Genomic DNA, 26,440 nt, shown 5'->3' with positions numbered 1-26,440 from the left:
CAAACCCACTGGTGGGCAGAGTGGTAAGATGGCTGGCCGCCATCCAGATGGTAAACAATAGAGGCAATTATTATGCAGCCATTAATCTTGTCAATTACATATTAACCCAGGCAGTGGGTAAACAGAAGCACAACCACTCCATTTTTTCCCCCCTCTCTCTCTGCCTTTTTTTCCCCCAGAAAATAAAAAGTGACTGCATCCTACCACGTTCTCAACATCATCACTGCTTCCACATTTCCATTTATGGAAACAATCATACCAACATGGAAATTCCTTTAACATGAGTATTGATTTTATCTTTCATTTTTCTGTGATTTCTAATACATACAACACTCTAGTGGGTGCACAGGAAGCTGATTTTTTTTCTCTTTTTTATAAATCTATGGTTCCTTTTCCGCTTTAAGCTCTCCAGTAGAAAGGAACATACTAATATAAAATATCCTGATTAAGTAGTACAATAATCAGTATGCAGGCGTATCACGTTTTGAAATCTCTTTCTAGTACACCTGCTTATAAGTAACTATTTCCCATTCATATTCATCTAGGTAGATGCCACGCTAAGACATCCTTGTCCGTTAGAAAACCAATAGCAGTTACCTTTGTGGTTAAAGGTGATTAAAGAAAAAAAAAATGAGGAATGGTTCAGGAAGCAATTAAACATAACATTGTTCAGCGCAGACCGTGAAGGGGTCAGAGTTTTTCTTCATTGTCTCCAGTCTTCCTTTTTCTCCCTTCAGTGCCCTTGACCTCTCCTTTCCCTCCTCTTTTTCCAAAACCTGTTCTAGGAAATGACCCGTATCAGTCATTTATCCCTTTATGTGTATTAGTTAGTCCAGAGATTGCTGAGTCGTGCTGTGTTTACCCTGAAAGCCTTATCTTTAATTGTGGAATGAAAGGAATTTCAGGTATCAAATCACAACTCAAAGTTCAAGTTTTCAAGTTCTAGTCACACAGAGGTCTGAGAAAACAATTTCTCATTGGAAGGAGGGCAGTTTTTAGCAGGCTCCCTTCCCAGACTCCAGAGGTGACCCCTTCGCCTCTTTGTGGAGCCACCCTCAGAGGAGAAGGTATGAGGCTGAGGTGAGCAGGACAAATAGCACAGAGAGATTTCTAACATGTTGTTAGAGATAAGGTGTTTGAGACCTATTCCAGTGAGCCCTAATGAATGTCAGTGAATCAAGAATGTGAAAAAGATCTGTAACTGACCGTCTTTGCCCTTGGGATATAGCAGGAAACTCTCCAGGAGGCATCAATGTTCAGGGCAGCCCTGCCACCTCATTTTGTGATGGGGGTGGGGGGGGGCGACCTGGAGTGAGATCTTGCTTGCTTAAATTACCACATTGTTTCCAGAGAGTTGGGAACATTTTCTTCTTTCTGAGCATGAACCTGCAAGCTCATTTTCTTAGATTTGGTCGTGCACATAGGGTAATACAGTGTGTTTACTAGAAGAGGGCTAGACTTCATGTTTTGTCTCGGTTCTGCCTCTAGATTAAGGCTAAGGCATTTATCCTGGAGCTCAATTTTGGTTAAAATGGAGTTGACTAATCAATCATTGAGGTTTCTTTTACCTCCAAAAATCTGATGATCTGTGAGATCTCTGAAATAAAATTAATGGGTGCAACTTGATATAATATTATTTAAGCCAAAATGCTTAGGGTCAGAACTCTGGTAAAAGGTTAGAAACCAAGAATGCAAGGGATAGGGTCCATTTTCCATGGATTGTTGCCTCTCAAATTGGAGTGATTCTGAAACAGAAGGGAAGGGGACAGGGCACAACCTTTGAAAGAATGATACAGCCCAAGGACTTGACATAAACTGATTAGAACAAAATGGGTGCAAGATGGCAGACAAGTCAACTTTCACTAGACCTGGAGCCTCGGTATATGCTCATTGCAATACATCACTTTGTCTCTCACTGAATTCTTTCTGCGATGAGACATCGAGACCCTGAGCTTCAAGTCCTGAAACCAGGTGTGTGATCTCAGTTGGAAGATGGTGGGTTTTGGCCAGGCTTAAGTCCTGGCTGCGTGGGTTCAACTCCCAATCTGAGGTGCACGGTTTCAATTCCAGGGTCATGGGAAGAAACCATAAGCTATTGGTGGCAAATCAATACTAATTGCATCACCAATAAGATTGTTCAGGGAAATACTTTTATAAAGGGTGGGAAAGAACAGACCGAGTCTGGGAGAGTTAAGGGAGAGGCCAGTTTCTTCAAACAGCAGTGGTTTCTGCTGACAAACAGCACAAGATCTTTGGTGAAATGATTAAACTGAGACATGGGAGAGTTCCCTGAAAAACCAAGTCATAAGTCAGCACCAATCAGATGATCAAGGAGTGTTTATTTTACAACTGACCGACTCTTTGAAAAGTACTCTTAGCAGCCTAGCTCTTCAGGTTAAAGGTGTCCACTAAACACTGGATCTCATGAATAAATGGAAGGGTCATAGAGAGAAATTTAGAGAAAGCTGATGATTTCAGGGTTCATAAGGATTTCTGTCTTCAATGTCATCATGGGTACGTTCTTTAGTAGCACATCTGGTTAAAGAATGGTGTCAGTGAAGCCAAGGTCCAGTGTTGAACTCCATGGGCCAGTCATCTCTAATGCAGTAATAATTGACAAAATCTCCTATGTCCTTAGGACTTTGCCAGGAAAGACAGAACGAAAGACAAGATACATTCACAGGCTTGGAGGAATGTAGAATTTAGAAGAGACTGCAAAAACATACTTATAGTGGATAACAGACTTGGAAATCTTTTACCCTTGCAGCTAAAGACTGTGTTACAAGCCCTGATAAGCAATCTCAAGAATGGAAAGAGAGTTTGAATGGGTTGGTTGGATCACGGTAAACTCATCATCATTCCAGAGCTTGTGTATTTGAGGGGTGAGGGTGTTTGGTGACATCATTCCATACGTGAAGACTCATGCATATTCTAGTTAGAATGTTGAGGGCTATTTCTTTTCTCATTAATAAAGTTAAAGATTTAGTGATGAAATGACTCTAGCAACTGAGTTCAATTTCCTCCAACTTCTAAAATGACCAAATAAAGATGAGAAAGGGATTCGATGACGTATAGGTGACAGAAATCTGTTGATCTGCCAATATTTATTGAAAATCTATTCTGTGGAAGGCCGTATGCCAGCTTTTGGATTTCTTTTATTCTCTCTGCTCTTATAATCCTATGAGATTTTTGATCCATGTGTTTCGATGCTCAGAAAGGCTCTGCCCAGGGCCTGTAGCAGAGAGTTGTGTTGGCTCTTCGAGCATAACCTGCTTTTAGAAGTCAGATGATTCATGGGTACTTGCAGCCCCTCTCAGTGCCCCCTTGCCTGCAGGCAGGCCTGTTCCTTTTGCAGACCTGGAGTGGTATACACTCACCGAACATGAAATATGCCAGCGTTGTTCTGTGGTTAACAACTTCAGAAGGTGTAAATGTATTGGGGATTTCTCCTGCTCTTCCCTGCTTAGTCCCAGTGAGTTTTCTTCCCTTTCATCTTTATAGGCGAACACTTGTAAAAAAAGAAAAAAAAAGAAGAAAATCCTTGTATTTTACAGTCAGTTTAAAAATTACTAAATTAATAGATTAGCAAATTCTTTCTTAAAACATTATGACCAAGTTGCATTTATTCCAAGAATTCATATTTATTGTACATAAATTACCACATTAACCAAATGAAGGAGGAAACCCCATACGGTCATATGAATAAATGTGGGAAAACTTGACAAAAAACCAGCATCCATTCTTGATATAAACTCTTTAGGAAACTAGAAATAGAAGGGAAGTCCTTAATATGATAAACAGTGTGTACAAAAACTTAAGGCAAACATCATGCTTTGTGGGGAAACATTGAGTGTCTTGGGTCAGGCTCCTCAGAAGTAGAGATGGGGAAGGGGACTCTTAAGGGAGAGTTTTCTGGTGAAACCTGTCAGAAAGGGAAGGAAATAGGATAGGGCAGGGGAAAAGGTTAGGTAAAGATGTGTTTTCAGCTAAAGCTAACCTAAGCTAGTGAACAGGGAACTCTGAAACACGAATAGTACCACAGAGTTATCCTACATTGAGGTGAGGAGGCAGGTCTTTTTGGTATCCCATATTTGTTAGTGGTTGGCTGCAGCCCCCTGCAGGGCAAGGCATAACCTCCCACATGTTCGTGTCCAAGTGGCTGCCACTGGTCAAGGGCAATTCTCAGGGGTACAGTGCAGCTGTGAGCCGATAGCAGCCCTTCCCCCTCCAGCACGTGGGTGAAGGTGCACTCGCCCAGTTAATGGGGTCAGTGTGGAGCACCAACAGAGTATACCAGATTGACTTTTTTATATTAAAGATAATTTCATTCACCTAAAGCTAGGAAAACCTTCATTTTAACCATTTCTGGGGTTCTGCCTGTTTTATACTCCAAGGTTTGATCTAGTATCATTTTCCTTCTTTCTATCTGTAGAACTTCCCTAAACATTTTCAGTAGTGTAGGTCTGCTGGTAACAAATTTTGTTTTTATATGTTTAAAAAAGTCTTCCTCTTTCATTTTTGAAATAAGTTTTCACTGGGCATAAATTCTGGGTTAACCCCACCCCAGTATTTTAAAGCTATCTGTCTTCCGGCTTGTATAGTTTCAGATAAGAAGCCTACAGTCATTCTTATCTTTGTTCCTCTGTATGTAATGTTTCCTTTTTCTTTGACTGTCTTCAAAATGTTCTCTTTATTTTTAATCCACTTGACTATGTTGGTTCTAGATGAGTATGGGTGGTGTGGCTTTTGTTTTCCTCTCTTTCTTCTCCTCCTCCTTCTTCTTCTTTACTTTGTTATTTAATCTGTTTGTTTGTTGGGGAGGGGGATCCTCTGAGCTTCTTAGACCTGTGGCTTACTATATTTCATGATCTGAGGGGAAATTCTCAGCCTTTATACCTTACACATGTTAGACCCATAGTTCTGATGGCTCTGTTTAATTTTTGCTTTTCTTCACTGTTTTTTTGTCTCTTTGTTTTAGTTTGGGTAGTTAAAAATTCTTTTTATTGAAGTATAATTGACATACAACATTATATTAGCTTCAGGTGTACAACATAATGGTTTGATATTTGTATATATTGTGAAATGATGACCACAATAATCTAGTTAGCATCTGCCACCACACGTTGTTACAGAGTGTTGCATTTGCTTGTGATGAGAATTTGTAAGGTCTACTTTCTTCGCAACTTTCAGTGCAAACAGTATTATTATTTTTTCTTTTTTTTTAAAATTGAAGTATAGTTGATTGATGATGTTGTGTTAGTTTCAAGTATACAGCAAAGTGATTCATATATATATATACTTTTCCAGATTGTTTTCCATTATAGGTTATTACAAGATATTGTATAGAGTTCCCTGTGCTATACACTAGGTCCTTCTTGGTTACTTATTTTATATACAGTAATGTGTACATGTTAATCCCAAACTCCTAATTTATCCCTCCCCCCCACCCCTGCTATCCCCTTTGGTAACCATAAGTTTGTTTTCTATGTCTGTGAGTCTACTTCTGTTTTGTAAATAATTTCATTTGTATCATTTTTTAGATCCCACGTATAAGTGATATCGTATGGTATTTGTCTTTCTCTTTCTGACTTACTTCACTTAGTATGATAATCTCTAGATCCATCCATGTTGCTGCTGCAAATGGCATTACTTCTTTCTTTATTATGGCTGAGTAATATTCCATTGTATATACGTACCACTTCTCCTTTATCCATTCCTCTGTTGATGGACATTTAGGTTGCCTTCATGTCTTGGTATTGTAAATAGTGCTGCAACGAACATTGGGGTGCATGTCTCTTTTTGAATTGTGGTTTTCTCTGGATATATGCCCAGGAGTAGGATTGCTGGATCATATGGTAGCTCTATTTTTAGTTAGTTTTTTTTTTTTTGCGGTACGCGGGCCTCTCACTGTTGTGGCCTCTCCCGTTGTGGAGCACAGGCTCCAGACACGCAGGCTCAGTGGCCATGGCTCACGGGCCCAGCCGCTCTGTGGTACGTTGGATCTTCCCGGACCGGGGCACGAACCCATGTCCCCTGCATTGGCAGGCGGACTCTCAACCACTACGCCACCAGGGAAGCCCGTATTTTTAGTTTTCTAAGGAACCTCCATACTGTTCTCCATAGTGGCTGTACCAATTTACATTCCCAACAGTGTAGAAGGGTTCCCTTTTCTCCACACTCTGTCCAGCATTTGCTATTTGTAGACTTTTTGATGATGGCCATTCTGACCAGTGTGAGGCGATACCTTGTTGTAGTTTTGATTTGCAATTCTCTAATAATTAGTGATATTGATTATCTATTGATGTGCCTTTTGGCCATCTGTATGTCTTCTTTGGAGAAATGTCTATTTAGATATTCTGCCCATTTTTGGATTGTGTTATTTGTTTTTTTGATATTGAGCTACATGAACTGTTTGTATATTTTGGAGATTAATTCCTTTTTGGTTGCTTCGTTTGCAAATATTTTCTCTCATTCTGTAGGTTGTCTTTTTGTTTTGTTTGTGGTTTCCTTTGCTGTGCAAAAGCTTTTAAATTTAATTAGGCCCCATTTGTTTATTTTTGTTTCTATTTCCATTACTCTAGGAGGTGGATCCAAAAAAATATTGCTGTGATTTTTGTCAAGGAGTGTTCTGCCTATGTTTTCCTCTAGGAGTTTTAGAGTATCTGGTCTTACATTTAGATCTTTTACCCACTTTGAGTTTAGTTTTGTGTATGGTGTTAGGGAGTGTTCTAATTTCATTCTTTTACATGTACCTGTCCAGTTTTCCCGGCACCACTTATTGAACAGACTGTCTTTTCTCCATTGTATATTCTTGCCTCCTTTGCTATAGATTAATTGACCATAAGGCCGTGGGTTTATTTATGGGCTTTCTATCCCCTTATATTGATCTATATTTCTGTTTTTGTGCCAGTACCATACTACAAAAAGTATTATTAATTACAACTGACACGCTGTCTGTTTTATATCTGTGAGCGTGTTTTTTCTTTTTTTTTTAAGATTTCACATGTAAGAGAGATCATATATTTGCCTTTCTCTGTCTGACTTCCTTCAGTTAGCATAATGCCCTTATGTTTCAACCAAATTGTTGCAAATGGCAAGATTTCATTTTGGTTTTTTTTAAGATTTTGTGTGTGGGGGCTTCCCTCATGGTGCAGTGGTTAAGAATCCACCTGCCAATGCAGGGGACACGGGTTTGAGCCCTGGTCCGGGAAGATCCCACATGCCTTGGAGCAACTAAGCCCATGCACCACAACTACTGAACCTGCGCTCTAGAGCCCACGACACAGCTACTGAAGCCTGCGCACTGCAACAAAGAGTAGCCCCCGCTCGCTGCAACTAGAGAGAGCCCACAGGCAGCAACGAAGACCTAATGCAGCCAAAATTAAAATAAAAATTATTGTGTGTGTGTGAGTGTGTGTGTACCATTTTTCAAGTCTTTGTTGAGTTTGTTACAATATTGCTTCTGTTTTATTTTTTGGTTTTTGGCCCTGAGACATGTGGGAATCTTAGTTCCCCAGCCAGGGATCAAACCCACACACCCTGCATTGGAAGGCGAAGTCTTAACCACTGGACTGCCAGGGAAGTCCCCTAGATATCATTCTTTTTTAATGGCTGAATAATATTCCATTGTATAAATTTGGGTAATTTCTACTGACCTATTTTCAAGTTCACTAATGTTTTTTCCACTTCTTTTTCCTTTGGCTTGTTGAATCTATTGATCAGCAAGTTGAAGGCATTCTTTTTTTCTCTTATTATTATTTTTTATTTTTAGCAGTTTCATTTTTTCCCCTATAGTATGGATTGCTCTGCTGAAATTTTCCAGCTGGTTTTGCATGCTGTTCACCTTTTCTACTAGAACCTTTAGAGATATTAATTCGTTATTTAACATTACCCCTCTGATAGTTGCAACATCTGGTTCATCTCTAAGTCTCTTCTGTTGGCTGCTTTGTCATTTGAAAATGAGTTGTTTTCCTTGATTTTTGTGTGTGTGTATTTTTTAATTTTGATTGATTGTCTGATCTAATGGATCTGAGGTCAATATTTTTATGCCTAGATATGAACATGTCTCTTCCTCTGCTAGGCCATTAGTGGGGGAAGAGGGTGATAGTGTCAGTTCAATATAATGAGTTGATTTTGTATTTGTTTCTTTGTTTTGCTATAGTTACCTTCAGTGTACCACTGGCTTCAAATTCCTCTACTACCTTGTGGTGGAGGTTGAATTACTGAAAGGGTTTTTTCAATGTTCTTTTTCCATCTTTAGCTTTAAGCCTTTCCTGTACCTCAGAGGTTTTTCTCCCTGCTCCTGATCCTCAACCAGCAGTAGACTCTTTTATTTTCTTTTTTTTTTTTTTTTTTTTTGCGGTACGCGGGCCTCTCACTGTTGTGGCCTCTCCCGTTGCGGAGCACAGGCTCCGGACGCGCAGGCTCAGACGCCATGGCTTACGGGCCCAGCCACACCGCGGCATGTGGGATCCTCCCGAGCCGGGGCATGAACCCGTGTTGCCTGCATTAGCAGACGGACTCTCAACCAGTGTGCCACCGGGGAAGCCCAGCAGTAGACTCTTCTTGTTATCTGGAGCTTGCTAGCCTGGTGGTGGGAGCAGGGGATTTCTTTGTTGTCCTGGTTTAGCTTTTGTCTTAGAGAAGCCCTGTGGCCCTGTATCTTGAGGGGTCTTCTAAAAAAAGCTTTTCTGTGTGGAAAATATGTCCAAACTGATTCAACAAGTGAAGTCTTGGGCACTAAAGCCAGAGGAGATTCCAGCACTAGCATTGGGGTCAGAGCAACAAAAGGACTTCTTCACTAGCCAGAGTCTCTGTTGTTCATTTTGCTCTTGTATAAACGTGAAGCAACAGTCCGGGGCAATGCTGCAAAACTCCAGGGGAGACCATCACACAGGAAATAGTACAAATGGTACCTCTGGAGTTGTGCGAGCCACTGATACTGAGAGAATATCCTAGACCAACGTTGGAACTTTGGGGAAGTTGGTTGGAGGTTGCAGTGCACTGGGTCATTTCTGGATAATCAACAGACCTCTGGCCAATAGACTTCCAGTTTTCACGGAGAGGAGGGTAATGGTAGTAGATAGTGAGATGGGCAAAAAGGGGTACTGAACATCTTTCATGTTGGTGATGAGGTTTTCTACCCTGTTAATCAGTGTGCTGTAACCAGAGAGAGCTCTCTCTAGACTTTCTTTCAATCGCTTTATGACCCAGTTTAAGCGAGGAAAGTATAGGGAAAAATCCTACCTCTGTTTGCCTATTCATGGAATAGGAGCTATTTTACTTTGTTTTCACAGTTGTGTCGTGATGTCATTAATATTATATTTTTTAGTGCTTTTTCATAATAGGAAAATATTGGAAGCAGCCTAAATGCTTGAAAATAGAGGTTTAATTACGAATGTAATATTTTGTACTTATTAATATGTATGAAGAATTATTAATGACATGGGCAAGTACTCACTGTATAAGGTTACTTGAAAAAAGTAAGTTCGAAAATGTGTACAGAGACTTCCCTGGTGGCACAGTGGTTAAGAATCCACCTGCCAAAGCAGGGGACACGGGTTCAATCCCTGGTCCAGGAAGATCCCATATGCCATGGAACAACTAAGCCCGTGCACCACCACTATTGAGCCTGTGCTCTAGAGCCTGAGAGCCACAAATACTGAACCCGCATGCTGCAACTACCAAAGCCCATGTGCCTAGAGCCTGTGCTCTGCAACAAGGGAAGCCACCGCGATGAGAAGCCAGCACACTGCAATGAAGAGTAGCCCCTGCTCACCACAGCTAGAGAAGCCCGCACGCAGCAACGAAGACCCAGCGCGGTGAAAAATAAATTAAAAAGAAAAGTGTACGTATAGTTGGTTCTTTTTTTTAATAAGTTTATTTTTATTTATTTATTTTTAGCTTTTATTTATTTAGTTGCTGCACGGCATGTGGGATCTTCCCAGACTTCCCAGGGCTCGAACCCGTGTCCCCTGCATTGGCAGGTGGATTCTTAACCACTGTGCCACCAGGGAAGCCCATAGTTGGTTCTTAACTCTGAAAAAAGATAACGTTTGTTTAAGATAAAGGCTGGAATGAATCTACCAAAAAAAAGTTAAGGTCATTAATTCTGGGTAGTGAGATTATGGGTGATTTCCCTTCTTATCTTCTTAACCTTCTTAATTTCCCAGATTTTCTTTAATGAGCAAATATTACTTTTAAAATCAGAAAAAGAAAAAAGGTAATAATGTAAATGTGACATTTAACATTTACTAAGGACTAGAACAAGTGGCAATTTTTCTTTAGTGATTATCTTCATGCAAAAGCCCTTAATTTTTATACAAGTATGAGAGAAAGCATACTATTTTTGCTTCAAATGTTCTCATAACTATCTTACATAATGACATTAGCCACATGATTCATCAGTTCTGGATCCTGTTGCTATTTTCAAAGTACACCACTTATACCTTTTACATACACAAAGAAGGAATTAAATGCTTTCTGTGTTTATGTCTTACCTCTCTCTTCTTTGGTTAGAGGCCAACTCTGTGTGACTTAAATGATGTATGTGTTTTTGCTTTTAATATTTTCAGCCTTAGGAAGCTCTTCTTTCCATCCAGACTAAATCCCTTCAACTCTTTCTTGGGTGGAAAAACAGAAAAACCAAACACTGTTTCCTAATGAGAAATGTTTCTAACGAGTCCCAAAGACTATTGAAGAGATTTTTTTTTTTTATTCTGGAGGTACAAATCATCAGTAGATCTAGAAGCATTTTTCATTTTTAGGGAACGATCTACAACTAACACAGTGTCTGACCTGGAGGAGGTCCTCAACAAATACTATTATTATTACTGACCTTTTTTTTTTAATTACTACTAAATCATTGTGTCTGTGGACCATCATGATGTCCTGTAGCAGATGTGATTTGGGCAGCCTATTTGTTGCAAGAAACAGATCAAGTGTTTCTACATTACTTTTTTCTTTAATTATTAAAGTTCAAGGTTTTATTTACCTTTGTTTTTCCAGATTTTGATAAATTAATTATTTTCGTTTCATTAGGGTTTTTTTCCCTGAGGTTTTACCTTGTTTTTTCAGTTTGAACATATTCCTCTGTTTCCTCATTTTTCTTGACTCTCTGTGTTGGTTTCTATACATTAGATAAAACAGCTACCTCTCCCAGTCTTGAAGGAGTGGCGTGGTGTAGGGGATGAACCTCATCATTCAACCCTGCCCTACCTCTTTGTTGTCTCTCAAACCTTTGTGATCATCCAAGACTATTTTATTTTATTTATTTATTTTTTTGCGGTACGCGGCCCTCTCACTGTTGTGGCCCCTCCCGTTGCGGCGCACAGGCTCCGGACGCGCAGGCTCAGACGCCATGGCTCCGGACGCGCAGGCTCAGACGCCATGGCTTACAGGCCCAGCTGCTCCGCGGTATGTGGGATTCTCCCGGACCGGGCACGAACCAGTGTCCCCTGCATCGGCAGGCGGACTCTCAACCACTGCGCCACCAGGGAAGCCCAGGGCAGCAGCTTTTAAAGTATGCCAATACTGTGGGCCCACGAGCATAAACCCCCTGGCCACCTGCGTCAGGCGATCTGAAGGTGCCTCCAGGGGCCTCCAGGTGAGTGGAGTGTATAAGCTTCTTTCAGGAAGATCCCAGCAGGCTGTAGGCAGGCAGAGGGAGAGCAAAGATGGCTCCCACCAGCCTCTGCTCTGCGACAGCCGCTCCTCTAGTTGTGTGGCAGCCGGAAGCCTGACCCTCAGGTCAAGGCTCCAGGCTGAGCAAATGGGCCTCCCTCACAGAAACACTGGGCTGTGTTACTGTTCGCAGTCTGTGCAGTGCCCTGGGGTGGTAGCCTGCCAAGAACTGTCTTTCCAATTGTTGCAATCCTCTGAGACCCAGGAACGCAAGCCCCCCTGGTCAACAAAGCCAGGAAGTCAGGGGCATCCCCTGCTCTGCAGTCCCAAAACACTGGCCACCAGACGCCTAAAACCTCCCCTCCCGGAGCTACTGGCGCCCTGGAGCGTGGAGATGGCGCCTACCAGCTGGAACCTGGAATGAGGCAGAGGGAGCGTGTACAGATGGCGCCCAAGGAAAAAAGAGAACAAAAAGAAAGAGGAAAAAAACCACAAACTCGTATTAAAGAAGATAAAAAAAGACGGCGTCCACTGACTAGAGCGAGGATTGAAGATGGCGCCCGCAGCCAGCAGGGCCCAGGGGTGTGCTGAATTCGATGCTTGCCCCTCAGGCCAACGTTCAGGATTAGCAAATGAGCCTCGTTCCCAACAATCTGGGTGCCTCTCCATCAGCTGCGGAGCCCTGGGGCAGGTAAGTCCACAACCAGCCCTTTAAGGGTCATTTCTCAGATTGTTAGCAACTTGGTGGGCCTCCAGACGCCTTTGGTATTCAAAGCTAGATGTTTGGGGGCTTGTCTCTCGGGTGCTTGTCTTAAAAGCTGGGAGTCCCCAATGTGGGGTTCAAACCCTTCCCTCCTCAGGGAGAAGCTCCGCGTTTTGAGTTCCCTCCTGACTCTGGGTTGCCTTGCAGTGGGTGGGGTTTCTGGTGAGATTGTATCCCAGACTTTTCAACCCCTTTGATGTGGGCTTCCTCTCCTTTGTTTGCCTGATGCATAGAGTCACTCAGTTTTTAGTTTTTTCTCCAGAGGAAGATGTTCCATATTTAGCTGCAAATTTAGTGTGTGCGTGGGAGGAGGTGAGCCCAGGATCCTCCTAGGTCGCCCTCTTGAACAGGAACCTGTGTTTCCATTATGTTTCATATACCGGATGGACATAGACTTTAGACATCATTTGACTTGAGAATATTGTAGGAGGAAGATGAGAGATGCATGGAGATGATGTTCATGATTCCTTTGATCTTTTTCCCTTCATCAAGGGATAGAATCCTGTATGCCACATTGTTAATTTCCCCTTATGCAACAAAATTTGAGGAATAACCTCCTCAAAACCTGTTTTGTTTTTTAAATAACTTTGAAGTGTCCCTTAAGAATTACTGTACATTGATTCTTCTGGGACATACTATTAGAAACACAGGAAAAAATTTTCTGGGTAGAGTCAGCCTTGCATCACAGATAAGAGTTGGCCCAAGTCAGACACATTCCATTAGAAGACATTTCTACATGACTAAGACGGTGCAAAAATGCATTTTTTTCACTTTATTTGCTTTTTGGTAGGAATTGTGGGATGTTGGCAGGTAAGTTTGCTGCCAAAACTTAAAAGTTTAAAAAGAAAAACAGTATTATCACCAGGGGAGTTTACAGCAGATCGGTGCTCTAATGTCACTGTGGAGTGGGAGAATTTAATATGCTCTAGCTGTGACTGAATCATAGAACGGATAAGTGACCAGGTCCCCTGCATCCATTTTTCCTGGGGGAAGCTTCTTCCTGCTTCCAAGGAAAGGCTGGATTATCTCTCTGCAGAAATCTCCCTGCTTCCATTCTTGCCTTCCTGTAGTCCATTCTCTACACAGAAGGCAGAGTGAGGTTTAAGACATAAATCCGATTATTTCACTCCCCTGTCTAAAACTCTCCCAGGGCTTCCCACAATACTTAGATTAAAATCCAGAGTCTTTACCCTAACCCTCAGAAAACCCCGTAACCCATTCTTTGTCCTCCACTCGGTCATCTTCTTACGCTGTTTCCTTTTATGCGCTCTGCTGTAGTCTCAGTGGCCTTCCTTTGGCTTCCAGAGTGATCTTGTTCCTGCCTTAGGTCCTTGTCTCTACCTGCTTTCTGTCAGCAGTGTTTTTGCTGCTTCCCTTTTCCTAGCTGGCTCCTTCTTTCAATCAGATTTTACCTCCTCAGAGGTACCTCCTCTTATTGCCTAGTTTACCTGGTAACCATCTTATCCCTCTATTTTTAATTCTCTGCATAATACTTTACACTCTAATTTACTTTTCTTGCTTATTTATTTATTGCCAATCTCCCCCCCCCCACCAGAATAAAAGCTTCATGGTTATAGGGACTTTGTCTAGTCTTATGAATCTCTAATCCTACTGCCTAGTACAGTGCCTGGCACATAGAAGGCCCTCTAAAAATGTTAAATAATGTTCAGTGGAGGTAACAATAAGGTCATAGAACACCATTATGAGGATTAAATAAGATAACGTCTATAAAGTGCTTAAAATAGAAAAGTGATATATAATACACTCAATAAGTGATAACTACTATTGTTGTTGTAATTATATTTTGTAATTTTTTTGGTGATTCCCTTACCCCCCCATGCAGTCTTTATAATTGGGAAGTTCATTTTTTGATGTAATCCAACTCTTTCTCCCATAGTTATCTAATTTTCCTCTTTCTGGGCCACAGAGAGTTATTCTTCTGAGATATTAGAAGATAGCAAGTTTAGCCCTTGGCATTCTCTTCTTAAGTTAAATAATTCCTTCTTATTAAGTTAAATAATTCTAATTCTGTTCCTCTTTTCTTATACTTGGAGAAGTGACTTTAAAAATTTCTTATGTTATCCCTGTTGGAGTCCTGCACCAGGGCTACTGAATGGAGCCGTCACCACATACCAATTAGAAAATTCCTGTACAGCTCTAATTTTTTCAGACATAAAGGAAGCTACCCACACAATTTTCCCTTGAAAATGACAACTTTGCAATAGTAGTTCCACCTACTCTTAAGAGGCAAGAGTTTCTTGAATAGACATTCTCATATGCACTTTGAAAAATACAAGTAAGATAAATAAGGGGTTTGGTCTTTATTCAACTCTCAGTTCAGGAGCTATTTTTAGAGAGCTCCTTCCACTACACCTTAGCTTCCCCAGTCATGAGAGGGCCATAATGACTGAAATTAGAATCTGTGAAACTATTTCATATCCACAGTAAGTACTGTTATATTCCAAAGGGAACTTAGAAGTGATCTGGTCTGGGTCTTTTAGCATATGCAGACAGTTCTTGTTTTCTGGGGTTTCTTTGTGTTTCATTTAGACCCTAAGGATGGAAAGCACTATGATTGCCTTATCTTTCTTTTGATTCTTTGTGCACGATTCTATGTGAGGGCTCTTGACTTTGATAGTGAACAGTGCTTCTTTCATTAAAAAAGAAAAAAAAAAGAGGTACAAATACATCCTCAGTATGTCAGAGGAGTTGATGGGACTTTTGAAACAATCTGAACAGTTTATGTTATAGAATTTTAGAATATGAAGGGAATTTGTCGTCTCACTCTGGGTGTGGCCAGACTTACTCATATTTGGCTATTTTCCTAAATTATTTCTCAAAATGGAATGTACATTTGAGGAAAAGAGACATTACAAATGCCAATTTATTCCTTTGTATTTACACTTTTCCCCACTTCATAGTAAAGTCAAGTATGTTTTTTCTTTTCACTCCTGATAGAAGTTTTCAAAAACTGTGAGATTAAGGCCATCTTAAATCTGATATGCTATAGAGCATTCATGACTGCAGCCTGACTAGCACTGCTGTTTTGTTACAGAAATTTAAAATACATTAGAGGCAGTAAAAGAACAATAAATATTGATACTGTGAAGCACCAAAATTAGTGAGCTAAGGATAGGACTGAGAAAAATCACAAAAGTGGCTAAGGAAAAGGCCTGAGTTGCAATAGATTAGGAATGAAATTATAGATATGAAGAATAGCCAGTGGAGATCCAAGACACAGAAGAGAGCTATTCATGGACAAGAAAAGAGAAAAGAAATTTAAAGATTCAACGATACAGTAGAGGAAAACGTTCCTAAAATTAAAGAAGATCTGAATCTTTAGATTAAAAGGATTTATGGTGGCCCAGGAAAATTTAATAAATAACAGCTTACATTTCAAGATACATTCTGGTGAAGTTAAGTAAAGGAAAAAAAAAATTCTACAATGTCCACAAACAGAACAGGTCACTATTACTCCTGTTCTCTCCCTACCATCATAAACTTCTAACCACAAAAACAAAAGCACCAAGCAGTTCAGACTGATCTCTGACTCTTCAGGAGCATTTTCTGATGGAAGACAATGGAATAACATCTGTAGAATGTTAAGGGGGAAAGAGTGTCACCCAGCCAAGGTGTCATTCTCATGTGAGGCCAATACTAAAATATTCTCAGGAATGGAATTATTCACAAACTCTTCCTGGAAAATTTCTTGAAAACATAAACTCAGCCAATCAGGATAAAACTAATAACAGTAGTGTAAAAAGAAAAAAACCAAATTTATAAAAGAAATCAAAAAACTGGAGAAAAACCATAGAACTGATTTAGCTTTAAAAGTAAGGGCAGGGGCTTCCCTGGTGGTGCAGTGGTTGAGGGTCCGCCTGCTGATGCAGGGGACACGGGTTCATGCCCCGGTCCGGGAAGATCCCACATGCCGCGGAACGGCTGGGCCCGTGAACCATGGCCGCTGAGCCTGCGCGTCCGGAGCCTGTGCTCCGCAACGGGAGAGGCCACAGCAGTGAGAGGCCCGCGTACCGGGGGGGAAAAAAAAAAAGTAAGGGCAATATTTTAAATTGAAAGTATAGAAAATCTTTTATACTGACACCTGAAATAAATATTTATAAAGTATGATTGAGCTGGTGGTAAGGTTCGAAGAACAATTAGAGGCCAGAAACAGAAGAAAGAATGATTCCACAGGAGGATGTGGCCTTGGAGTGGCGTCTGCCTGATGCAACATCTCCTCGTGCTGATCCCTAGTGGATTGTGCCTGGATTTTAATGGATCAGACATTCTCAAGGGATAGGAGCAAAAACTGGAGCTTAATCAAGGTGAGGGTAAATTGAAGAGTTCTGCCTAAATTTGGGACTCCTAAAAGATGTCACCTTCATTAGGTATAAGATCAATGAGGCAAGGAAAGACTATCCAGTTAAAATTCGGGGGGGAAATTGGGTGTCCTGATGAAAAATAGAAAATGGTTTCCTCTTCATATCTTACATGAAAATCAATTCCAAATAAATTCATGACTTAGAAATTAAAAGTCAAAATTTTAAAGCTTTCAGTAAAAAGAGACTATCTCAGTAAAAACAGAGACTATCTCTGTGATTTCAGAATAGGGAAAGGTTTCACATACAAGACAAGAAACTAACAATAAAGAAAAAGATTAATGTATATAATTATTATAATTTGTATATAATTTAACATCATTATATTAAATACATATTATATAATTACATATTGTTTAGGAAAATACACATGTGATAAAACTATAAAGAAAAGCAAAGGAATGTTTAAGGCTTATTCAGTATAGGATTACCTCGGCACTGAGGAGGACAGACCAGGAAGGGGATACAGGGTCATGAAAGGTCAGAGTGTAGTGGAGGGGGCATAGGTGTCATTTTATTATTTTTCACATATATAAATTTGTATATATATTTATATGTGTCTCTATCTACATTTCTTTCTATCTATCTGTCTATCTGTCATCTATCTATCTACATCTGTGGGCTAAGCGGGCTCAGCTAAGCAGTTCTTGCTTGGGGTCTTTCATGCAGTTGCAGGTAGATGTTGGCTGCAGCTGCGCATTCAGGGTGGCTGTCCTGTGTGGTCAGCAGCTGCTACTGACTATTGTTGGGGAGTCCAGCTGGGGCTGTCTACCAGGGTGCCGACATGTGACTTCTCGTGAGGTCTGGGCTTCTCTTAGCGTGGAGGCTGGTTTTGAGAAGAAGCATTCCACCAATGAGTGTTCCATAAGACTCGGGATACTGCCAGGTTCTAGTGGACTAGCCTCAAAAGTCACACAGCTTCATTTCTGCCATATTTATTGTATAGCCAGTCACTAAAGCCAGCTCAGATTCAGAGAGAGAACTGGCACACACAGCTTGGTGGGAGAAGCAGCAAGTGTGTGTAGGAAGGGAAGGCGTTGGTGGCAGCCACCTTCCATCTTTGGAGAGCATTTGCCACTCCCACCTACCTGTTGCCTGCTTATTGAGCCACTCAGGGGACAGCAGGGCTCAGATTTCCTGTCCCCAGGAAGGGTGCAAATCTGTTCTATTGGATCTTGACCTTAACCCACTTGGTGTTCAGTGGTCATGTAATTTGTGCTTCTGACCATTTTTTTTTTTAATCATAACTTCTTTTTCAAAGCCAGCTTACTTCTGGCAATCTATAGTGATTACCTTTTGCAAATGACTGGCTTTGATATTCATCCTTAAACTCATCTGAACAGGGAAGGTGGCATTGGAGAAATGGTACCAGCGCCTGTTCCCACCCCCAGCCCCCAACGCCCTTTTGCATTGTACCTTGCTGTTCTTGAATTACAGAAGATTTCACCATGTTCACATGCAGGGTGTGAGTGGGTGGTTGAAGGTCTGTCACTTCACTACACTGGGAAGGCACTTTGCATTTGACAGTTTTGTATGTATTTGAAAGCTTTTATTTGTGAGGTTGAGCGGTCCAGAGTGTCCTTGTGTACAAGCCCTGCCTTTGCTTACTCCTGTTATTATCTTGCCTTGGAAGGTCATGCCAACTGCTTCATTACACGGAGAGTTATGAAACAGGGCACCAGAACACTATTCAACTGTGGGTTCCTAAAGGAAAATAAACTCTTCCTCTTCTTGCACTGAGGACAGCTGCCAGTAAACCAGGCATGCTTGTCTGTTTGTGGCCACGTATCTAGCTCCCTTGTATAAAGAGATTCCATGGCTGGGCAAAAATCCTGGATTCACCTCTCCTAACAGCACCAGCAGTTAGAGTAAAATAGAACCGTTTTAATTCAGAGAGAGATTAAATCTGAGGACTTTGAGTCAGACCTTTCCTTTCATTGAATGTAAACAATAAAACCTCTTTATGAAGGCTTTCCTGCTTCACCCAGAAATAGGCTAATATATTTCATGTGTACCTGTAATCAGATACATCAGGCTCAATAAAAATGTGTGTTTATTAAAGAGATGATTATGTAGTTTAAGTTCCCATAGGCCACCTGCCCCCGAACCATCCACCTTCAGGAGGAAACTATGAACTAAGAACACCCAGGTGAGGACTTTTTGTTTGGTTCAACCTGTCAGATTCCTGTTTTGGTCCAACTCTCGCCTTGAGAACACATAGACTTGGTATTTCATGCATTGCCTTCGCTTTATCTGCTTTTAGGCAGAAGAACGTGCTACTCCTAAAAGAGCTCTTTGCAAAATTAGATGCTGAAAGAGAAATAGAAGAGGAACAGATTCTTTGAGAAAGAGCTTCTCTCGTGAAGAAGTGTTTTCCACAAGGCGCTGAGCTAGCCACTAACCCTTGCTCCTACAGGAAACAGCTTGCCCTGTTGCATAGGGTGGAGCCCTCTCTTACTTCTCTAAACACTTTTGGAGAAAAAAAAAAAATCAGGCTCAAATGCCAAAAGACTAACCCTCAAATCCCAGAACCCAAGGTCAACCAAAGGTCACACATGCAGTGCTTAAGCCAGAAGGTTGGCAGGCTCTCCAGGCAGTGTCTGTTCCTTCTGAAATCTATAGCTAAAATCGAAGCCATGGAAACACTGCTCACTCATTCTAAGTCAGAGCTATTTATTAAGTGGTATGACGTTCTGGTCAGGGCATTAAGTTAAATATTGAAAAAGACTCCTGCTCTCACCCCTAGTCCTCCTTCTTGAAACCTAATTTAGACAATATCCAAGTTTTTATAAAGACATTCCTAATACCATTGTGCTGTAAATCCTGTCTGATCTAACCTTCAAATATTTATGTAAACTGAAATATGTCTGGGAAGAAGTCAAAACAAAACAAATATGTTCCCCATGTCCTTACCCAGGTCCCTCCTCCCTCATTTACATTCAAGGGTAAACCTCTCCAACTGGCTCCCAGCTGTTAGGGCTGGTTAATTAGTGATAATTGCAGAGACAATTTCTTTGAATGCACTTAGTCTTGCAACCAATTTAGCTTGGAGTTTTCAGCATGTGCGAAATGTGTTGGTAGCAGTTTTTTCTTTTTCTTTCTTTTTTTTTAATCATTACAGATAAGGGCAGTTGGTTTAGTCTCCCTACAACCTGCTGTAGCAATGAGTGCTTTTAAAACAGCTGCAGGTTGGTCACGATGTTTTCCTTAAACTGTGAATTCAGCCTTACTGTCATTACAGTGAGCTGTTTCTCCTGGGATCATTTTGGGTGAAGTGTCAGATGCAGTTTCAGATGCAATTTGCTAATGATAATTTGCATCACTTGCAAGTTGTAGCAACATCAGGATCTCATGGTCTATCTTTTGGCTCCTGATACCATGTAATTAGAGTGGAAAACAGGAAAGAATTTTAAAGTGATTGTACTCACATTACAGTTCTGAAACCAAGGGAAGAAAAGAGGAACCATTATTTGTGTTAATGATGGAATACTCTTTGGAAGGTACTAGGTAACCTTTTGATATGGGAATTAAAAATGGAATCAATGGTTTTTTGCCCTCACAAAATTGATTTGTTTATGTTATAGTGGTTTGGGGTTTTTATTCACTCATCCAACATTTGTTGAATACACTGTGCTATGTTTAGAAAGATGAGAGAGTAAAGAAGAGTGAGTGGGGCAAAGATCCTGCTTGAAGGGGTCACTCACATATCATGTCTTATTTGAGAATTACTGTAATTCAGTGAGGTATGCAGGGCTGGTGTTCATTATCCCATTTTACAGGTGAAGAATGAAGCTTGGAGAGGTTAATTGACTTGCTTGGGGTCACATAGCTAGTGAGAGCCAAGGTGAGGAGTCAAAGCTCTGACTCAAAGCCTAGTTTTTCTTCCTTGCATATTGAAGTCTCAATGGTAAGGAAATGGAGAAAATGCAAATAGGCTTGTGAAAACAAAGCAACCACAGCTGCACGTCACCAGTCTGTTCAGAGCTACACACACCAGAGTTGATCTTCTGGGCAGTGAGAAGTGCAAATAAACAGGGAGAACACTGGGGTGATGGGAGTCCTTGAAGGCTTCACCCCAGAGCATATTCCATGCCTCTGCTACCTCCTTATTTCCCCTCATACCTCCAGTATCCTGACATCGGCAGGGAGAGTGTCCCCTTTTGCCCTTGCCATGCTCCATCTTCACTGCATTGAGCAGAGCTTTGAAGAGACGGCAGTCTAGGTGAGCAGGATACTGCAGAGGAAGTGAATGGCATGGGAGACCTAAAGTCTCACAGGAGGACAATGGCAAATGATTTTCTTGTCTTCGGCAGAGAGCTGGATTGAAGCAAGAGATGGGGGCAGTTGTAGGAGTATTGGGCCAGAGTGGTAGTGCTGGTGTTGACAGCTCTGTGACCAGGATCAGGGCTGGCTTCATGGGCATATGACTTGTGCAGATAGCACTTAGGTTTGATGCTCTGCTGTCACCATCTTGAAATTCTTAATACTTTTTGAATAAGGGGCCCAACATTTTCATTTTGTACTGAGCCCTGCAAATTATGTAGCCTGTCCTGACCAGGTGTTCTACTTCATTGTTTATGCTGCTTCAGTGTTTGAGTATTAGACCAGTATTAGTATTATTGAGTATTAAGCCAGTTTGAGTATTAGACCAGGATTGAAAATTAGCGAGAGCTAGACCACTGAAACCCTTGAGGCTGTATGTTGGATCAACTGGAGAAGGCAAGGATGAAAGAGAGAAGAGGGACACATTTTTCTTATACTCAGCTGACACAAAATAACCTTAGCTTGGTGGAATAAAAGGAGGGAAAGTACTAAAAGTACTCAATTACTGGTTTTGTTTAAACTTAACAGGGTGTAGCAGTAAGTCTCTGTATAGGGACAAGAGAAAAGCACTGCATTGATTTATTTGACCTATGCTTTTCTTACGGTGTGTTCAAGATCCATTGTAAATAGAGACTTCTTATCCTGAATCCCTTGAATTTCCGCAGTATCAGAGGAGTCGCACAGAATGGAATGCAAAAGATATTTGGCTTAAGAGGTCTACAGAATAGTCTTTTAGATCAAGATACATACAGAGAAAATCTGAGAGACTTATTCAGATACTGGGGACTTAAGTGGTAGGGCAAATATTTCTTTATCTTCTATTCCTAATAGACAATAGAAATTGCTTCAAGTTTGTGAATTTTCTTAAGGAAGGTTTGGCTGATGACAGGGATGATGATGATGAAATAAATAATAGCACCTGTAACAACAGTCACAGGTTCTGTTTAGTGAGTGTTCACTATGTGTTAGTTACTTTTCAAGTATGAACTCACTTAATGCTTACTATCGTTATGAGGTAAGGACTCATATTATCATTCTAATTTGATAATTGAGGAAACAAGCATGTAGAGTCAAAGAACTCTGGTCAAGGATGCACAGCTGATGTGCTTTGCTGTTGGATTTGAACTGGCTGTCTGGCTCCAGCACTAATCTCTTAGAACCAAAGTCTCCATCAACACTTGCCCCACCATTAATTCTAACCCAGATGGTGCAGGGAAGGGGTGAAACAAAGCACATTTGGGTACTTACTGATGTGGATTCTGATTGCAGTCTTGGGAGAAGGAGGTCAGGACTAAATGGGGAACTGTGAGATGTGGTCATCATTTTTCTCATTGACTCTCTTCTCCCTATAAAGTTGCTTGGAGTGGTGGGGCTCACACTGCCCTTATGCACAGTCTGAAGACAATTATGGCTGACTTGTCCCAGGTGGTCAGGGAGGGGCCTGTTAAGTTCTTTGTGACTCATCAGTGTTCTCTAAGTGGGGAATCAGCAAATAACAGGTATATCCGCATTAGCGAGGCCCACCCCGGAGTCAGAGGCCTCCACTTCCAGACTTCTAAGGAGCTGCCTTTCCCCATCTGTTTTACCACTATGAGTGCTGCTGCATAGGTCTTTTTAATGGGCTAATGTCCTTTAAATAGGTGCACAGTGTACCTTTATTGACTTTTCTGTTGACTGTTGCTCTTTCATCCAGTTCAGTCAACTTAGCTTTGCACCATTCCATAGAAAGAAACAGGTATTGAATTTCACTCAGACTTCCATTTTAGGCTTATCTTGACCCTTATCCTACGGTCTCTTAACTTTCAATAGGTATTCAGCATTTAAAATGCATGCTTTTAAGTGGAATGTTTATTCAGTCTCCTCAGGTACTAAAGGAAAGATCTGGCAGTCCAAATAGATTTAAAAACAAAGAGGGAGAGTCAAAACAAATTTGAATAAATGTTTGTGACTAATGTCTTTGAGTTTAGGCACTCAAAGAGTGCTTAAGAAGTCACTCTGACTTCTTAAGAGATTTTCTGTTTGAGATGGGGGTAGGGGGGAGGTTTAGGGTGAGATTGTGCTCTGGGTCACCAAGCTGCTCTCGCCTGGGACCTGCATTCTTGTCCTGCTTAGAGATCAGTTCTTTTTGCAGCATAAAGTTAGCAGGTTTGAGAAAACTGAGTGGGTCTACCCCCTTGTCTTAGGTGAGTTTGGGAAACAGACCCTGAGAAGAGGATTCCCCTGTAAATGGTTTAGTAATAAACTGCTCTAAGGAGAAACCAGGAAGGGGGGTGGGGAAAGAGCGGGGCGGGGAGCAGGACAGGTAAGGCAGAAAAGCTAAGCAAGTGTGTGACTTCAGGTGAGGACCCATCCTTAGCCTGGTCCCAGGAGGAGTGCTGAAGTCTAAACTATACTTCAGAGTTTGTCCTAGCTCCTGGCAAGAGAGCTGGGCTTTCACTTTCCCGCATCAGGCAGCCATGAGCCCTGGGTGGCAGAAATGTAGACTCCCAGGCACTTCCGGCTCTGGGTGTTTCCAGGCCAGGTGATACTGACAGCTCAAGGAAGGCCTCTGGAGAAGATTGCAAGTGACAGCAGTAGCGGTGAAGCATGCAGAGCTTGGTGACAAGCACATAGTCCCAAGTGGAGCACAGCAGAATTTGCTATAGACCTTATTCCTTCAAGCATGGACTTGGGAGGAAGATGGCAGGTGTATTCCTAAAGGCTCATGGAGGGGGGATATACCAGGAGAGTTCTGGAAGGGGAGGAATAGATAAATGTGCTTGGAAGCATGAAAAATGGTGGAGAGCGCCTCACATCATGAAGGCAACAGGGTTTGGAGTACATCTCCAGAGTAGGAGGACCAGTGCTTTGCTCATTCCTGGAAGGTCAGAGAGGTGGTAGGACCACTAAGGGAAAGGCTGCCAGTTTTCATTAAGGCTGCAGCCTTGACACAGAAGCAGGACAGCCACTTGTTTTCGATGGTTAATTAGCATCTCAGAGCTGACCACAATGGAGAAAATCTGGAGGCTCTTCCAGCATTTTCTGGGCATGAATCAAGCTCCTGATTGCCCTGGATGGAGAGGGAGAGATCCAAAATAGGGCTCCTGATCCCATTTTCTGTCTGAGAATTTTTGATGAGCCCAGCGTATGTCTGTAGCACTGTACATTGATTCCTAGAGAATCTCAGTTGAGCCCCTACAACCATTACTTTCAGCAAGTGGGACTTACAGAGTTTATATAGAACATAGCTAATTTCATTTCTTCCCAGTGTCCCTTCAGGCCCATCCTGAAGGCTGCACCCTCTCAGACAAGTACTCTGGTCATTCCTAGTCAGATAAACAGTCTCAGTTTAGTAATTATTATGCCCAGTCCAATGTAATAAGGAAAAATGTACACTTCCTTCAAAGTTAAAGCTTCTCCCTACCACTGCCACCCCACCCCGAACTTAGACCTGCAGTGGAAGAGGAGGACTGTTGCTTCTCCATTGTGCTCCTTGAGTTTCTCACCCCGTCTCATCTACTCTCTAGGCTGCCTCTGGTCTTCCTGGGTTGGAGACAGGGAAAGGAGAAGAGGGAAGGAAGCAGGAAAGTTCTTACTTAACTAACACCGGGAGGTGTATCAGAGCCTGCAGGTGGTTGTAGCCAGTCTTCTGGGGGGAACTTTGTGAGTCCTGCAGTTACGGTCTATGCATTCTGGGGATAGTGTATGCAGTTCTCTTGCTGGTGGCTTACAGTTTTTCACCTTGGGACTCTGATGGCATACCTTCCAATGGTATTACTTTGCCCCTACAGACAGTCCTCTTGTTTAGGATCTAAGATGATCTCAGGCCAGCTCTCTCTTCTGTGCGGCTGATATCTGATCCAAGAGGAACACTCATGTCACTTCTACTCTGAGTGTCTGGGAGCACTGTTCCATCATGATGCAGCCATCCTCTTTTATTCCTTGTGACAGCGGCCTGCCAGCCCTTACTACTTGCCCTCTACATGTCTCAGCCCTGAGACAGACACCTGTCCCCTGTGACAGCCATATTCAGGGCACATGGATCAGTCTCTTAGAGTGGACCAGTTATGGCTCTCTTTGACTTCAGGTAAAGGGAAATCACCTCCAACCCCTCCCACATGAGATGGACCTGAGACCCAGCGCACATCCATAGTTCTCTCCCCAAATCCTCCTCTCTTAAATGCCCATTCACCTTTTAATTTAGTGGGGTGTGGTCTTAATGTAAGAAGGGGCTAATAATTTTTTAAAACTGGTTTGTAGATACTGTCTTTGCAAACTCTATTTTGAGTGTCACATCTCTTTCGGAGTGCGGTATCTATGATCTGGTTCCTCAGTCCAATGAGACTAAAAGACTTCTGTCTTAACACTCCATCAGATTGTGCCAGAGATCAATGAAGAAACGTTACATTTATTGATTCCATCATTTATTCAATGAACACTGAGTACTTTCATCATGCTGTTACATTTAGAATATAGATATGGCTATATGTCAGTGTACATATTGTATAACTATGAAGTCCCTTGTATGCATAAAAGGTGTAAGTTATGTCAATTGTATAGTTCTTATGTTAAGTGGTAGTTTTGTGGGTATTTAGTATTAAATAAATACATTAATTAATAAAGAGGACCACTCATGGATTAATGATGAGAATGTATCATAAACCAAAGATTATAGCTAATCCAGTTCTGTGCATCCAAGTTAAAAAAGTTAAAGTCCTTTGGGGAGCTCTGAATCCAGACACTAAATACAGTAATCAAGATTTATCAAGTATGACCATGTGCCTGGCACTATGCTAAGTGGCTTACAAACAATATCTCATTTAGTCCTCTTAGCAACCTGATGAGGTCTAAGTACTAATATTCTCTTTCCCATTTTACAAATGAAGAAACTGAGTCCCAGAGTAGCTAAATGCTTGCCCAAATTCCCATGGCAGACTATGGGACCAGATTCAGGTCTGCTGGACAACCAACTCACTCCCGCTTCCCAGACATAAATGTCCAAATATTTAATAAGGTGTGCTCTGAGCGGGAAGAGATGGCAAGTTGGAGTAGAAAGAGCTTTGCAGTCAGTCAGAGCTGGCTTCTCCCATTCATTAGGTGTGTGATTTGGGCCAAGTTCCTTAATCTTAACCTCCTGAATCCGCTTATAAAATAGAGGATAATAATATTTACCTTTTAGGGTTGTTGTGATATGAGGTAATGACTTTGAAGCAGCTGGCACAATGGAGGCCCTAAAAATCATACATATTATCATTTCCATTCCTACTCTTCACCTGAAAATATTTTGAGAGCAAAGAAAAGGAGACAGGCCAATTGGACCTCAAGCTCCAGTAATCTAGAACTTTTCTGTTTTGGGGATCAAGCTCCAATGATT

The 26,440-nt window shown here is 41.5% G+C and overlaps 1 long non-coding RNA gene across 1 annotated transcript in view; it reads left to right on the top strand.

Annotated features, from left to right (window-relative positions):
* The first annotated feature begins 11,949 nt into the window (after positions 1–11,949).
* Positions 11,950–26,440, top strand: part of LOC141278184 (uncharacterized) — a 211,737-nt gene continuing 197,246 nt past the window's right edge. Inside the window, exon 1 of the long non-coding RNA XR_012330526.1 lies at positions 11,950–12,313. This is a non-coding gene — a long non-coding RNA (uncharacterized lncRNA). The remainder of the gene's footprint in view (positions 12,314–26,440) is intronic.

This window comes from Tursiops truncatus, chromosome 3 (assembly GCF_011762595.2).
Source record: "Tursiops truncatus isolate mTurTru1 chromosome 3, mTurTru1.mat.Y, whole genome shotgun sequence".
NCBI classification, from domain to species: Eukaryota; Metazoa; Chordata; class Mammalia; order Artiodactyla; family Delphinidae; genus Tursiops; species Tursiops truncatus.
Note: the sequence above shows the minus strand (reverse complement) of the source record. Positions and strands in the feature narration are given on the sequence as shown.